At 44.2% G+C, this 15,280-nt stretch overlaps 1 protein-coding gene across 1 annotated transcript in view; it reads left to right on the top strand.

The window, feature by feature from the left end:
- The window catches only part of ANTXR1 (ANTXR cell adhesion molecule 1), a 197,509-nt gene that overhangs the window by 37,397 nt on the left and 144,832 nt on the right, over window positions 1-15,280 (top strand). The window lies entirely within an intron of this gene.

A 15,280-nucleotide genomic window follows, 5' to 3' on the forward strand; every position in this document is an offset into this window, starting at 1 on the left:
ACAGTGGCTGCACCATTTTACATTGCTACCAGTAACGTACAAGGGTTCCAATTTCTCCACATCCTTGCTGACACTTGTTATTTTCTGGTTTTGTTTTGTGGGTTTTTTTTTTTTTTTTTTAATAACAGTCATTCTAATGGATGTGAAATGGCAACTCACTGTGGTTTTGATTTGTATTTCCCTAATGGTTAGTGATATTGAGCATCTTTTCATGTGCTTATTGGCATGTTTGTGTGTCTTTTTTGGAGAAATGTCTATCCAAGTCATTTGCCCATTTTTTAATTAGGTGTTTTTTTATTATAGTTGTTAAGTTCTAAGAGTTCTTTATATATTCTGAGTAGTAATCCTTATTAGCCAATATTTTCTCCCATTTTGTAGTTACCTTTTCCCTCTGTTAATAGTGTCCTTTTATGGACAAAAGTCTTCATTTTTATTAGTCCAATTTATCTATTTTGTTATTTGTTGCCCATGCTTTTGGTGTCATCTCCCAACAAATCATTGCCAAATCAATATCATGAAGCTTTCCCTCTGTGATTTTTCTAAGCATTTTCTAGCTTCAGCTCTCACAATTAGGTTCTCAATCCACTTGGAGTTAATTTTTGTATATGGTTTTAAGTAGGGTCCAACTTCCTTCTACTGCAGATGGATATCCAGTTTTCCCTGCTCACCTGTTGAAAAGATTGTCATATTCCCATTAAATGGTTAGCACCCTTCTTGAAAATTGCTTGACTATATGCAAAGTTTTCTTTCTAGGCCCTCAATACATCTACCTTTACCTTAGTACCACTCTGTTTTGATTTTTTTTTTTTAATTTTTTTTTTTATTTATTTATGATAGTCACAGAGAGAGAGAGAGAGAGAGGCAGAGACACAGGCGGAGGGAGAAGCAGGCTCCATGCACCAGAGCCTGATGTGGGATTCGATCCCGGGACTCCAGGAACACGCCCTGGGCCAAAGGCAGGCGCCAAACCGCTGCGCCACCCAGGGATCCCCCCACTCTGTTTTGATTAATGCGGCTTTGTAATAAGTTTTGAAACTAGGAAGTGTGAATCTTTCAACTTTAGTACTTTTTCAAGAGTGTATTGGCTATTTGAAGTCCCTTGAGATTCCATATAAGTGTTAGGATAAATTTTTCTATTTCTGAAAAAAAAAAAAAAGGCCATTGGGATTTTGATAGGGATTACATTGAATCTGTAGATCACCTTGGGTAGTATTGACATCTTAACAAATTTAAGTCTTCTGATTCATGAACACAGGCTGTCTTTTCATTTATTGATGCTTTCTTTAATTTCTTTCATTTTTCATTTATTTTCAGTGCCATTGCTTTTTTAACTGACAGATAATCCCTTTCAATGCTATGAATATTTTTCTGATCCTAAATTTTTCCTTTTGTGTATATAGGTAGCACCATGCGATTGTGTTAGAGATGGAATATCTTCATCATGAATATAAATTACAATTGCTTTATGTGCTCCCCTGTTTTTTTTTATATGAGTTTGCTTCAAATGGGAAATGTTCTCAGATTTCTCAAACTGGTCCTCTTCTTCCCAACTTCTGAGATTTTACTCAGCATAGTAACTCAAAAGAGGAACAACTAAGTTTTTCAGTACTGGGATTTGGAGTGAGTTGGGTCAGGGATCACAAAAAAAATCTTTGTTGAAAATGTGAAGATCGCAGGCTAACAACTATGGGAAAATTTAGATGTAGTATAATTTTCGTGTGGACAGACCTAGTAGTGTGTCCAAGGTAAGGAGGAACTTGAAACCCAAAGAAGATGGTTAGGTGTGGGTGTTGGATCACTGTGTTAAAAAGTGAACCCATCACCAACCACGAACTTTTCTCTTTATATCCTGGAATTCCAGACTGCTAGGTTCTTCCTCAGCCTGATCTCAGCAGTTCTACTTCTTGCAGGAATTACCCCAAGTGTCTGACATATGTGTGGCACTCTTACCTACTTTCCAGCAAGGAAAAAATTTTCCTGTATTATATTAGTTTTGCTGTTTATGTAGCATTATGGAGAGAAAAAGAGGGAAGTTAAAAGATGTGAACTCATGTCACTGTTTTCACCTGGAAATCTTGCCTTATTTCTAAACTTTGCAAATTAAAAAAAAAAAAAAAGCATAACAGACAACCGTGGGTCAAAGAATTATTATCTTACCCAGTCCTCTCACTGGCCTCATTTTACTGCTAAGGAATATTATTCTCGGAGAGATTGAATTATTTGCACATGTTCATACAAGTTATCACTGATGGTAGAATTTTTTTTAACTTGCAAAATTAAAAATTTTAAATCTAGTGATTTTTCTCCCATGTATTACATAATCTACCCCACTTACTGCATCTATACTCATGCTGCTGTCCTTTGTTTCTTATCTATGGAATACTTAAATGGAAGCAACCGCCATGTACATGTGCCATTGCATAAGTATTCATACTTTTGTGTCTATATACAATCTTTTATTAATGGCTTATAATGTACCAATAACCTAGAATACTTTTCTCAACTATAATAAGAGAAAATTAGTAATACCTGCCTTGTAAGGTTGTTCTGAGGCTTATCTATTATATGTATTATATACATGGGGGATACTGATTCAAAGCAGGCACAGGCCACTCTGCTGTAAAAGTGCAAGAATTTGGATTTGAACCCAGGCATGATGTCCCCAATGTCCACATTCTTTTTTTTTTTTTTTTTTTATTTATGATAGTCACAGAGAGAGAGAGAGAGGCAGAGACACAGGCGGAGGGAGAAGCAGGCTCCATGCACTGGGAGCCTGATGTGGGATTCGATCCCGGGTCTCCAGGATCGCGCCCTGGGCCAAAGGCAGGCGCCAAACCGCTGCGCCACCCAGGGATCCCCCCAATGTCCACATTCTTAATCACTATCCTATAGGGTTTCCTACAATTTTATAATTGCGTACAGTATTTAGTTAAAAACAAATCCTAGCATCCACAATTCAGCACCCAAGACCCTCAGACTTCTTCCAGAAAACACTTCTCTGAAAGCATATGCCCTCTACACATTTTTTAGGACCTTTTAATAACTTCAGCTTGGAAACACTCCTCACAGAGAGGTAAAGAGGTAGCATCAGCATTTCACAGATGGGGTTAAGAGGTTAAGTATCTTGCCTATTGCTTAAGGAGTTGGAGTGAAAGCCAAGAATGCTTGGCTCAAACTGCTGAGTGGAAACCAAGAGACCACACTTCTCCATCCCTCTCAGTCATCTTTTGGTTTGGTTGAGAATGTGGTTTTGCCATTAGTGTCACAGGGGAAAATGACATATTTTGAACACATCGCTTGATTCCTGGAGCAGAATGATTACAGGCTACCATTACCAAGAGACATAGTTCTAAAAACCTTTTCTAAATTTAAAAATAACAAGAGAGAAGTTGAATCTTCAGATATATGGTGCTTAAAAGAACCTGAATTTGTTCCATATGTAGGTATTGTTTATTTAGGTACAAGCAGATTTGATGGCAAAAGTAAGAGAAATGGTGGGAGGCACGTTTTTATTGTCTTGTCCTGTTGACTGAGAGAGAATATGCTGGGGTCTGGGTCTGTGGGAAATTTTCTTGCCTCTTTCTGCCTGTTTCTTTGTCTATAAAATGAAAAGAATGATAGTCTCTACCTCACAGAACTGTTGGGAGGATTAATAATGCCAGGCCTGCGGTCATTCAGGAATTCAGAGAGTCCCCAGCTCTCCGTGGCTCACGTCCTTCTCCGAAGTTTTTAACATTTGGCCAGTCTGTCCCTATATGGAGGGATACAGATGCCAGAGAAAGTTTTCCCTCTGTTTAATGGTTCTTGCGAGACGGCTTCCCCACAGAAGTGCACAGGCTACGTCTCTAGGGGAAGTCTGTTGAAGGCCTCCTCATACTGAGCCTCTGTGATGGTAAAAGGAGCCCACCTTGAAGCAGTTCCGCCATTCTGGGAGCAGACCGACTTGTGAGAGTAGCGCGGTCCAGTACTTCTCTGCTCTTCCTCCGGGGCCACACCTATTAGGGGAAGGAAGCAGAAGTATACCCGGGGGTCTTTGGGTGGAGTTTGAATTGCTCAGCAAAAGCAAGACATTCCCTCAAAATCCCTTCATCTTATAAATGTCTGTGCATTTGATTTCTATTCAATAATATACCAATGTTTGATTCTATATAAAAAATCACGTTGAATTCCTTCTCAAATTATGGAGTACAACCTACGCTCTGAAAAAAATACGTGTGTGTGTGTGTGTGTGTGTGTGTGTGTCCTGTGTCTTGGTGTACAGTACATTGTCCCCACACCCAGTCTAGACACCACAGATTTGGTAGTGACCATATAGACCTTGTAGTGGGATCAGTTTGGGTTCCAGCCCGGCCTCCACCAGCACAGCGTGTTACTGCGCTTCTCTGAATCTGTTTTCTCAACTGCAGTGAAGGTAATGACGCCCCCCGCATGGTGTTGCCGTGTGGCTTTCGTACTTAATGGATGGAAAGCGCCCAGCAGAAGCCCTGGCACAGCGCAGATGCTCAGGGAACGTTGCTCCTCTTCCTCGCCCACTAGGCCGCATGGGGCCAGCACATACAAAGAGTAAAAACTGACAGAGCAGCACGCAGGGACCTTCTTGTTGGGAGAAAGCCAGCAGGACAAATCACTGAAGTGGTCAGAGAACCCAAGAACGGGACGGGTACTTAGGCCTGAAGCAAAACAGCCGAAGCCAACTGACGTTCAGTGGCCAGGCAATGGCAAACCACTATCCGTCAGCATAGGCAGCTCCGCAATGTCGCTCGCTCGTCACTGCATGGCCCCTGGGCCTCCAGGGCCCAGCCTAAGATTTAGTGCGGCTCTTGAGCAGCTCTGGAGGCCTCCTCATGAACTGTAGGTTCACCTTATTGCTATTCATCCTCCACATCTTTTAAATTATTAAATATTTCAAATGTAACAGAAGTATACGAAAAACAAGGATATGGACGCATTATCTGCCACTGAGTTTATGGAACAAAATGCTACAGGGATTGACACCTCAGTGTACACCCCTCTTCTTTTTCCTCACCAGAAATAATCACCATCCTGAATTTGGGGTTTTCATTTTAACAGATGCTAAATATTTTTGTATACCCACGAGCAATATATTATACTTTTTCAGATTATACCTTTTAATAAATAGTCATATTGTATGTATTTTTCTCAAATATGCTTTTTACACTTAACATGTTTTTGAGACTTTGTTTGTTTGTTTGTTTTTGAGACTTTTTCTGTGAAGATACGTGTAGCTGTGCTTGGTTCATCGTAACTAATACATGCTTTTCTATTGCATCATTCCATATTGTAATAATGTACCACCAGGTACTTACCTGTTCTCTTATTCATGGGCAGTTTGTTTGTTGCTAGCGTCATGCTGTTATAAACCAAGTTGCAGTCAACATTCTCACACTGACCTGGGGATCAAAACTAGAATTTCTCTCTGATATACAACTAGGGAGTGAATTGCTCGGTCTTATAGTATGTGACTGTGTAACTTCACGAGGCATGATTTCATTATTCTCCAAAGGGGCTGCACCAATTTTCATTCCCACCAGTGATTTATGAGTTCTCATTGCCTCTCAACAGCTTGTATGATCCAGCTCATCTTTTCAAACAGATGGTGCCCACATAGGACTTGTGGATCGGAGTATCTGGTATGAATGCAGTATACTCTTGTTCCCACCACCAGCCCCATATTGCTCCTAAGTGTGACAGGAAAGTCTTATCTTTGTAGAAAACCGTAATTTCCACCAGCTTATACTAAAGAAATGTGATCTGACCAAACAGAAGATGCTTGCCTATCATCCCCCCCTAGGACTGTCCGCTTTTATCTTCCATCCAAGAAGGTGATTCTGGGCTCCACAGTCTCCGCCACACAGGACGTGGCAGGGTGCCATTCTATCCTGTGCCCCTGCAGACACTCATTGTGGTTGGTAGCACTGGGCTCAAGTACATCCGCCTCACTATTTTAGAGATCTCCGGCACCCAGAGATGCCTAGTCCCTATTGAACTAAGAGGAACATGGAACAGAAGATTCTCATAAGAGAAAACTATGTATTTGGGAAACCCTGAATACAGAACCCATTTTCCATCACTCCCATCTCCTGCAGAGTGTGGCTTAATTGGAGGAAAAAGGTTAGTGATGGGAAATTCGTTTCAAAAGTGAAGTGGTACCATAGGAAACTGCACGGGGAAAACCACTGCATGGATGAGTAACCAACCAAAACAGAGTTGTGTAAAGAGGAGCTTGTTTGGATAAATTCATCATGTTGCCTTGTGATTAAACCATCACACCCATCCTTTATGCCAGCTTAGGCTTCAACCCTTGGAAATTCCCTGATGGGCTCCTCTCAGTGAATTTCAGTTACTGGTCTGCACTTGACCCTGTGCCACACTGTGGACTACTCCTATCTGCCAGTTGTGGCCTTCCCAGTGCCCAGCAGATGCCCAGACTCTGTTTCTGCTCCCTATTTGGTCCCTACATAAAATCAGATGCAGCATTCTGAGCTGGAAGGAAGCTGGTAGACCTTATAGTTCCCACACCTTCATTTTTACATCTGAGAAATCTAAAGTTGACATCTCTAGGAAGTGGGAGAATTAAGATTTAATCCCCAGTCATCTTCTTCCAAAGGCCATGCTCCCTTGATTAGCACCAAAGTAACGGGAAGAATGACTTGTAAAACAGGGTGGGGGTTGAGACAGTGGGAATGGTTGGGGGGGGGGTCAGTTTGAGGGAGTTCTGGGATACTCCCGTTTTTAGAGTTCGAGAAGGGAGTCTGCCCTAAAATCTGAGAAAGAACAACTGATGAGGGAGATGGAGAGTGCACGCCACAATGGAAATCAAGAAAGGAAAGCATTTTAACTTGAGGAAGAGGCTGTGTCTGATGGTCTAAAAGTTTGAGTAAGATGAAGCCAGAGAACTGACTATTGGTTTGGCAACGTGGAGATGATTGGTGACCAGCAGAGGTGTAGAGGCAAAAGTCAGAGCAGAATAAGTTAGAAGGTGAAGATTTCCAATTTTAAAATAAGAGGTAAAGACATTTTTTTACCCTTTCTGTCACAAAAAAAGCACCCAAAACCAGGAGAATGTGAAACAAAAACACAAAGCCATCCTTGAGGAAACTAAGAAATATTTAAGCCATAAGAACACTATATATGTGATGATGGAAAGAGGACAGAGGAGTGGGAAATGATAAAAGCAGTGTGGAGAAAAGTCAAATATAATCCTGCAGAAGGAGATGCTGAAGAGAAACAAGCCTGTAGCCTAGAAAAACCCTGGAAAGATCAAAACCTAGAACTGTCAGATACTGCAGATGACAAGGAAGGGCTAACAGGGTGAAGAGTTTAAGAATTACCTGAGGATGGGGTAATGGGCGACAGCATTTAGGAGGGCACTTGCTGTAACAAGCCCTGCGTGTTACATGCAGCTGATGAATCACTAAATTCTACCCCAAAATTAATAATACATTACATGTTAACTAACTTGAATTTAAATAAACACAAAAAATAAAATAAAATAAATTTTTAAAGAATTTATCTGAGATGCAGTTCAACCTTCAGAACCACCTACCTCCATTACATCTAAAAATTACTCCTCCAAAAAAATAAAAATAAAATAAAATAAAAATAAAAATAAAAATTACTCCTCCAGTTCCACCAGAGAAGAGAAGTATTCTCTGGCAAAATTAGACAAGGATAGTTTCACAGTCAGACACCAGGCATGGGAGACATCTGCATAACAAATGTGGCTGCTTCCAGCCTCCCCCTTGTCAATTCCAGAGTAACACCTAAGGAAAGAGTTGGAAAATTCCTTTTCTGTAGAAATAAATATCTCGGGCTAGGGGTCGGGGGAATATATGTACACTGATATTTGAAGGTCCCCCACCGTGCTTGTTGACAAAAGCTGGTCATCCGCCAGTTGGCATGCCCCACTGTGCACGCAAAGCTTCCAACAAGTCTTTCTGTCTCGCTCATTCACTATGAACAGCCAAAGGTCACTGTACATTTGAAGAAAGTCTCCACCAGGAGAGACAGGGAAGTGGGGATACAAGTACTCTTTGAAGAAGTTGCATTGTGAAGAGAAATGCAAACAAATTGGTCAATAGCTAGAGGGAGATGTGGGGTCACAGAGGATTTATTTTTTTAAGATGAGAGAGATACTGGAGTATATTTATATGCTGGTAATCAGCCTCTAGTATTTTTCTTCCTGACTTGAAACAAATGTGTAGACACAAATATTTAGAAAAAGGCTTTATAGTATTTCTGCTTCTGGTTAGGATGTAAAGGAATGTGAAAAACCTCCATTTCCATGGTCAAGCAGAAAAGTCCCAACAAAATAAAATTCATATGCTTCCATGGGTCTAACACACAGGAAGCACTGATGAACTGAATGAGAGAGAAGCAAGCCCTTCATAGCTGAGCAGAGATCTACAGAAACTTCCATTCTTGGTGATGGATATGGTCTGGGTATGGGCAAAAGCAGCATAGCCGTGGACAGAGACTTTTCAGGGATGAGGAAGGGTCAGTTGAACCTCAGTCAACAATGTGTGCCAGAGGGATGGATTACCTGAAGGAGCCCCAAGTGAAAAAGAGATCTCTGTCAGACAATTCTCTCCCTCACCTGCACCTCTGCATTTTTCCCCCCCAAGAAAGTAGCAATGTAACAGTTGCTGAAAAGTAAAAAAAAAAAAATCTATGGATCTTTGGTGCTTGGATTCTGGAGTTCTACGAGGGTTGAATCCAATGGTCAAGCACAAATGACTGAAGCTGCACCCACCTCCCTCCCAACTCAAAGGCTGAAAAGACCACAAAGGCAGGGCAGAGCAGAAGTCTGAGAATTAGGCGAATAACAGGGAACATAGTCTAATTAAAGCTGTGGCCCAGCCCAAGCTCAGCCTAACTCAAGGAGGAATCTAAATAATCAGTGCCCACCCTACCCCCAGCTCCCAAAGATAAAAGGCGTACACTCTGCAGTGAATGAGCAAAGCAAGTCCATATTGTACCTAAGTTTCCACTGCTTTTTTCTTTTTTTAAAAATATACAATGCTGAAACACAAATGAAAAGATAATGAGGCATGGGGGAAAAGCAGGGAAATATGACCCATAATCAAGAAAAAACACAGTAATGAAAGCAAACCAGATCATTCAATGGTTGGAATTCCTAGACCAGGACTTAAGGCAACTATTATAAACATGTTAAAGGATTTACAGGAAAAAGTGAGTATAATGGAGACATGGGCTATCAGAAAGAAAAAAATTAAAGAGAAGAAAACTCTAAAGAACCAAGTGAAAACTATGGAACTGAAATAGAGTATCTATAGAAAAGGGATTGATGAACTTAAAAACAAGTTAATGGAAATTATCTAAACTGAAAAAGACAGGAAAATGATCAGGGTGGGAGAGCGGGGAGACGAACCAACCCTTCTGATTTATGGGATAATAGCAAGTGGCCTAATATACGTATAATTGGAATACTGAGCGCAGCATTCTGCAGACAAATCCAAAATGCCAAAGAACTCCAGACAGGACAAATACAAAGAAAAAAGTCATCTAAGTGCAAAGTAGATGAAGTTTTGAAAACCAGAATAAAGAGATAATCTTTAAAAATAGGGAGGGTGACACCTGGGTGGCTCAGCAGTTGAGCACCTGCCCCTGGCTCAGGGCGTGATCCGCAGTCTCAAGATCCAGTCCCACATTGGGCTCCCTGCCTGGAGCCTGCCTCTCCCTCTGCCTATGTCTCTGCCTTTCTCTCTCTGTCTTTCATGAATAAATAAATAAAATCTTAAAAATATTTTTTTAAATAAAAATAGGGAGAAGGGAAAAGACGTATTACAAAGAGAGAAGCAACATTGAAAATCACTTAACTTGTCATCAGAAAAAAAGACAAACAACTCAGAAGACGAGATTGATTTCTTTAAAAAGATGAAAGGAAATAAAGACAACTTAGAATTCTATATCCAAAGAAAATATGCTTAAAATTGCAGTTAAAAATTAAGATAGTTTTAGGGAATAAAAGCAAACAGAGAAAGTCATCCCCAGCAAACCTGCACTATGAAAAAACAACTGCTCATGGAATTCTGCAGGCTAAAGGAAAATGGTACCAGATGTAAACTAGATCTTCAAAAAAGGAAGGAGAAATAATAGAAATGATAAATGTTTTCTTAATTTTGTGAAAAGGTCATTGTTTAAGACCAATATAATACTTGCATTTTGGAATTTATTAAGTACATAAAAGAATATATAACAGCAATAGCATAAAGGAAGAGTCAGATGGAATAGACCATTAAAGCTTTCTTTCATTTTCTGAGAAGCAGCATAATGTGTTAAAATAAGGATGGATACTGTAATCCACAGAGCAACCGCTATAGACAGGATGTTACTACAGATCCTACAGATGTTAAAAGATAATGAAGAAATATTGTAAACAATGTAATGGAAAGATATTCAGCAATATAAAGGAAAGGAATATCTGTACATATTGCTCTATTATAAATTACAGCTCACTAAAAAAATATATATATAGAAAAGGATCTTTGGTTCAGCATGCATGTCAGTATAGTCAATCATTTTGGCCTATCCTTAAGTAGAAGTCCCAAAGAGGCTATGATTTATATGTGCCATAAACAAATGATTAGAGTTAGTTGTAAAACATCAAGAGTCCAAACGTAGCAGTGAAGTGTCTTTGATTAATCTATGATCATTGGTTCTGTTCACCCATGTTTTTGGTGGTCAGCATCTGGAGTCATAAGACCATCTGGAAATGTACTAAATGCAGCATTAGTGGGAACAAGTAGTGATGTGTGTTTACAATATAAGTTGAAGCTCCAAGGCCACCAACTGCCGGACATTTGAGAAAAGACCAATTCCACAGAATTGGAAGCTCTTTTACTAAGAGGCAAGAAGTCGACAATGTAGAGCTGGTGTTGGGTTATTCTGGGGTGGCCGCGGCGGTGGAGATTGTTTTATAGGCTGAAAATGTGGTAGACATTGCACAACCCCAAGGAGGATTTCGCAGAAGAAACATCAGTAGAATACTTAGGAGAAAAGCTTGTCGAGTGAAGTGCTTCTTGACATGCTTAGGTGTGTTCATCCTTTAATGTTTTCATCAGCAAGTATTATCAAAATGTCACATCACAACCAGAATCCCAGGAAGTAATCTTCATGAAGTGTAGGAAATTTCCCAGGGCCACCGGAAGTCCAGCAGACCCTGTGACCGGTTCTCCGACCCCCCACCCCTACAAACCAGGGCAGTGCTGGGGGCACGGTGCCTGCTTAGTAAGCAGCTGTGGAGATGAATGGGTGGATGCACGCATGCATCCAAGCTGGAATCATTGATTCAACAACAAACTATCTACTCTATGCCCACCACTAAGCCTCACAGGGATTGTACAAGAAACACAAGACCTGTGGCCTGAAAACCCTTCACTTCTACGTAGGAACACTGGCAGACATGTGAAACCACCAAGGAAAACAGGAGATTCTTTAATAGCAGCGTCCTTGTAGGATTCCCTGCCTCTCTCGTTTCCCAGGATTATAACATTTCATTTGGTAATAACCAAGTCCTCAGAGAGGTTCTTATCACCCCCCTTTAAAAGATCCTGGTTTTCTTCCGTTTCTAAAAGAGCATTAAAAAAAAGGCCTTTATTAATAGTTCTGTTGTCCCAGAATTAAAAAAGACCCATGAAACCCATTCCCATGAAACCATCTGTTTTGTTTGCTTAGATGTTGTGGGTGCTTAGAGAAGGGACAGGGAGTAGGGAGGTGGGGCCGTAAGTCATTTGATCTTTTGACGAAGAAGGGTGCTATATGGAGAGGGTTGTGAGCACTGCTTGGACTAGCGAGTTCCTATGTTGCCAGGCACAAAATATCAAGCAGAAATACATTTTCCAAAAAAACAGCCTTTGCTTGTTCTGGTACCAAGAAAATAGAAAACTCAAGAAAACAGTTGTAAAGAAAAGGAAATAGGCTTAGAGAAAACACCCCCGTTCCCAGACTTTATTTGGCGGAGAAAAAATACAGGGAAGCCAAGGAACCTTTACCACGCCCCCAATATGCCTTTTTTTAACCCTCTTTTTTTCTTTTCAGCTTCAGTCTCAACAAAATATTCCAATTTCAGTGCTGCCAAAACGTCCCAACTTTGCAAAGATAAGGCCACATTTGCTTTTCTTCTTTACATTTACTTTTAACACCCAGTCTCTTCTCACCTAATTGTCGGAAATTAGCCCCCTCGTCCTTAGTGCGCCCAGCTATTCCGAAGTGTTCTCCGGGCCACCCCCGTGTGCTCAGGAACAGACCCCCATTTCCCTATCCCGACCTCCCTCTCCAGCCTCTGCCTCTTGCTACCGTGCCACTGTCATTACCCTCTCGAAACTGCTGATGCACAGGGCAATGCCACCCTCTGGCAGGTGACTGATAATGCCAGCCTCTCCCTTCCCAGGGGTGGCGGCGGGGAGGGACACTGCTTTCGTCTCTATCCCTCCTTCTGAGGCACAGGTATGTATACCCTTTCTTGTCACCAAACAACAGAGTGAAGATTAAACCGTGCCTTTTGATAGGGTTTATTGAAATGTTGTTGGGGGTAATATAAGGAGGCACAACACACAGAATGGTTTCTAACCACCACATGGGCACAGATCTAGGATCGATTGTCAGGTCGGCCTCTGGCTGGCCTCACTCCAAGGGGCCAAGCGAAGCTCATCCCTGCCCCCAAGACTGACTTCTTCTTAGGATGATTAACTCCTTCGGTCAATATTGATTGACGTTCTAGTCCAAGTAGCGTAGTAGGCACAGAAGACATAGCGCGGGCCCAAACCGACACAGCCCAGCCCTGGTGGAGTTTAGAGTCTGGACCGGGTGCGGGGGATGCCCAACAAATCACGTAGTCACATGTTAGGAGTTACAGGATGTCCTACGTGCTCTGAAGCTCAACTTGTTGGGCGCCATGAGAAAGTCTAACTGAGGGAGTTAGTCCGACTAGGGGAAGTCAAGTAAGGCTACTTGAACCAGTTGGCATTTAGGTTGGGATGGAAGGTGAGAGTTAGCCCCGGGTGAAGAGCTGGGCAATGATAGCCCCGGGCCACGGGGGGCGGGGATGGCAGGTGTGAGGGGCCTGTTGGAGAACGCTGCTTGGGACGACCCACGGGGCTCCAGTGATGACAGTGGGGCGGAGTGGCACAGGTGAGGCCAGGACAGGGAGGCAGACGAGCCACCCCGTGTCGGCGCTGGAAGGCTGGCAAGGGTTTCAGACGTATACGGGGTGTAGCCAACTGCTGTCCGGGGCTGCGGAGCCGGGGAGTGAAGGGCGTGTGTCTGGGTCTGTATTTTGGGAACGTTGTGACAGCCACGTGGAGGATGAATGGAAGGAGGGCGAGAGGACAGTCCAGAGATAGCGAGCGACTGCCTCAGTGGCCCGAGCAGGAGCTGGTGGTGGGGTGATGGCTCGGGGCACGGCCTTGGCGGGCGAGAGAGAGGAGTCGCCGGCTTCCTGGGTGGCCTAGGGTAGACCTTGGGGACTTGATGACAGATTATGGGGGGGAGCGGAGGGAGAGGGGACAGTGAAGGCGGAGGGTCCGGGAAGCCTTCCCGTTCCTGATGGGCAGCTGGGCACGAGGCCTGGTGTCGAGGCACGGGCGGGAAAAGGAGGCCACAGTCAGGACGGTCCCAAAGCCTGAGCTACTGGGTCTGAAACCCCGCGCTTGAGAAGCATCAGCAGCCCCGGCCGGGGACGGGCTCACGCGAAACCCTCCTCAGTTTGTCTTTGAAAATGTCCAACAACTTGGCGGTCCAGCCGCCCCATTACATCAGTTGGTTTGTTTTTTGTTTTTTTTTTTTTTTTTTTTTTAAAGATTTTACTTATTAAAGAGAGAGAGAGAACACGAGTAGTCGGGGCAGGGGCACAGAGGGGCTGAGTAGGGAGCCGGATTCGAGGGCTCGATCCCAGGACCCCGGGGTGACACCCTGAGCCGAAGGTGGACGCTTAATCAGCTGAGCCACCCAGGCGCCCCCCATTACATCAGTTTTAACGGAAGGTTAACCTTGCCCTGGACTCACCCCGCCCCCCGCCCCCCTAGCAGTTACCCTTGGGTTTATTCGGATAAAACAGTCACGAATTTTGCCCGTTCATTCAAGGGGAAACCGTTTATCACAGTGATTGCAGCAGGGCCTCTGGGGTCCACTTCAACCACTGCCACTTAGTAGATAGTTGGGGGGCTTCGGGCGGGTCCCTTAGCCACTCTGTGACTCAGTTTCCTTGTCTGTGAAACGGACACTCCCTCCAGGAGCTCTCGTGAGGTCCGGGTGGACCAGTCACAGGTGGCTGCTGCTAACAGGGCACGTGGGGAGCGTTCAGACGGAGTGAGCCGTGAGCCCCGGTCCTCATGAACCGGTTGTTCTGGAAGCCTCCCGCTCCCCCAGCGCTGACCCGAGGAGGGGCTGCTGCGCACAGTGGAGTCAGCTCGGCCGAGCTCGGGTCTCTGCTCTCCTGCTTGGTGTCTCCGAACCCACACTTCTCTCCTGGCCTGAGGGCAGTCGTGCGCGCCTCGGCCGTCCTGACCCCAAATCCGAGCTCCCGGAGCAGGGCCTTGTGCGCAGTAGAAGCCGAGGAAATGGTGGGTGCTTCTTACTCGAGCAGCTTCCCCTCCTCACCCCGTCACTACAGAGCCGCCCACCCGCCCCCACGATAGAAAGGGAATTGCAAACGCTTCCATAGGCTCATGGGTCATGAATAAGGTTGATGTTTTTCAGAAATTAACTGTCTTTGGGGGCGAGCTGTGGAGCTCTTTAAAAGGAGGCACGTGCATGTGACATCTTAGGTCCCAGAGGGAGCGGGCCACCAAGATTCCTTGGGTCCCCAGACCGTCGGCATCTCCCAGCACCAGCGGGGCCTCTCCGAGTGCCAGGACCCACTTCCTCTTCCTGCCTCCACCCCGAGCAACCGAGTAAGAAAACACAGGCCCGCCCACAGGAAACCCTGCCGGCCGTCCTGGAAAGCGTGCCCGGCCCCAGCTCTGGTTTTCAGAGCTGACCACTCGGTTTCCTCCGACACATCGGTGCGGGTGGCACGGTTCCCTCCAGCCCCTGCCCCGACCCCCGTCGGTCCTCGTGGTGGCCTTGCCCGGGCTTCTGGGTCCTCGCCTCTTGCCGGCTCGCCAGGGCTGTTTGCATCGTGGTATAAAGTTGCCTGAGTTGTCGCGTCCTCCTGCAGGAGCAGCTGGATTTTAGGACTCATTGCCAATGTAGCATGAAAACTTCGAGGGCGCCCTGGGGGGCCCAGCGGTGGAGCATC

Source organism: Vulpes lagopus, chromosome 5 (assembly GCF_018345385.1).
Source record: "Vulpes lagopus strain Blue_001 chromosome 5, ASM1834538v1, whole genome shotgun sequence".
NCBI lineage: Eukaryota > Metazoa > Chordata > Mammalia > Carnivora > Canidae > Vulpes > Vulpes lagopus.